The sequence below is a fragment of the Onychomys torridus genome, chromosome 6, assembly GCF_903995425.1.
Source record: "Onychomys torridus chromosome 6, mOncTor1.1, whole genome shotgun sequence".
Classification (NCBI taxonomy): Eukaryota; Metazoa; Chordata; class Mammalia; order Rodentia; family Cricetidae; genus Onychomys; species Onychomys torridus.
In genome coordinates this window covers 89148890-89150255 of record NC_050448.1, presented here as the reverse complement: position 1 = coordinate 89150255, position 1366 = coordinate 89148890, and the positions used below count along the sequence as shown (strand labels likewise).

General features: G+C 33.9%; 1 pseudogene; it reads left to right on the top strand.

Annotated features, from left to right (window-relative positions):
- Window positions 1-232: 232 nt before the first annotated feature.
- Window positions 233-1090, top strand: LOC118586240 (annotated as a pseudogene).
- The last annotated feature ends 276 nt before the right edge of the window (window positions 1091-1366 follow it).

Genomic DNA, 1366 nt, shown 5'->3' with positions numbered 1-1366 from the left:
AAATCATTCTTAAAATAAAAAATTGAAGAGATATTGAATGTAGATGAGTTTTATGATTAACAGAGATTAGATTTCCTATAATTATGAAAATGTCTTAATATTTAAACATAGAAAATGATTCTAAAATAGTAGTCTAATGGGAAAAACATACTAGGAACTTGGATATTCCTATAGGTTTATAACAGAGGTAAATGTCATTCATCATTTTCATTGTATAAGATGATATTACTTTCTTACTGTCAATGTACAAAACATTAAGACACTGACAGATGATAACACAGAAGTTGTCATTTAGGTTGCTGGGAAGTCTCAAAATGGCACCTCAAGAAAGTCCCAGTGACAACACGTGTGTCTACTTTGAGCAAACCATCATCAAAACACAGCTGCAGCAGCTCTGGGTGACTCTTTCTATAAGCAGAACAGAACTGTCTCCTGCTCAGATCAAAGAGCTATTGCAGAACCCTCCTGCTGCTGTTGATTCTATTATTTGGGAACAAACCAAAGTGGATGACCACTATTCTGAAAAATTAAATCCTGTCTCAATAGTGGGTTTCAAAGAACTGATTTGAAGACTGAAGGTTCCAGATCAGATTACTAGCAATATCGCACCAGATTAGAAATCATATCTGAAGTTATTAGTGAACTACAAAAGAATAAAACTACAATTATGGCTAAAATAGCACAACACAAAAGGAAACTAATAGATCTCTCCCAAAGAAACTTACAGGTTCCAATCAAACAGGAAATTCAAATTCAAAGGAAGAGTGGTTATGCTATCCAGACTGATGAAGAACAGTTGCAGGTTCAACTGATACTATACAGGATGAACTAAATACATCGACTCAGGTCAAAGGTAAACTAACTGAACTGATGTCCAGATCAGGATGCAGAATCATTTTGGAGCTGTAAAGTCTGAAGAAAGGTATTACATAGATATAGACCATTATGAGACATCATGCAGCATTTGAAACAGTAACATGAAAGCCTTAGCCATTAGACAAACATCATAAAAGATGATCTAAAAGATATGAAAATGGTAGAACATGGATTGAATGAAATCATCAATAATAGAGGCAATATCTTTAGCTGACTGTTTACAAACTTGTTCCACCAGTTTATAAAATGCATCTTCTTGCTACATCAGGCCTTCCTTACAATGACCACACGGACAGGAAAAAGAGTACTTTTCCTAATTGGGATATTTGAGGTCCCTGAGAAATTACTATTTAGTAAATCTGAAATTATTACCACAAAGCTCTTCAAAGAGAATATTTGAAAAATCTATATCCAGAAGTAGTATTTACTTAAGTAAAAGCACACAACCAACCAAAGTATATGCACTGTTGTACATTTTACATTAGTAAGC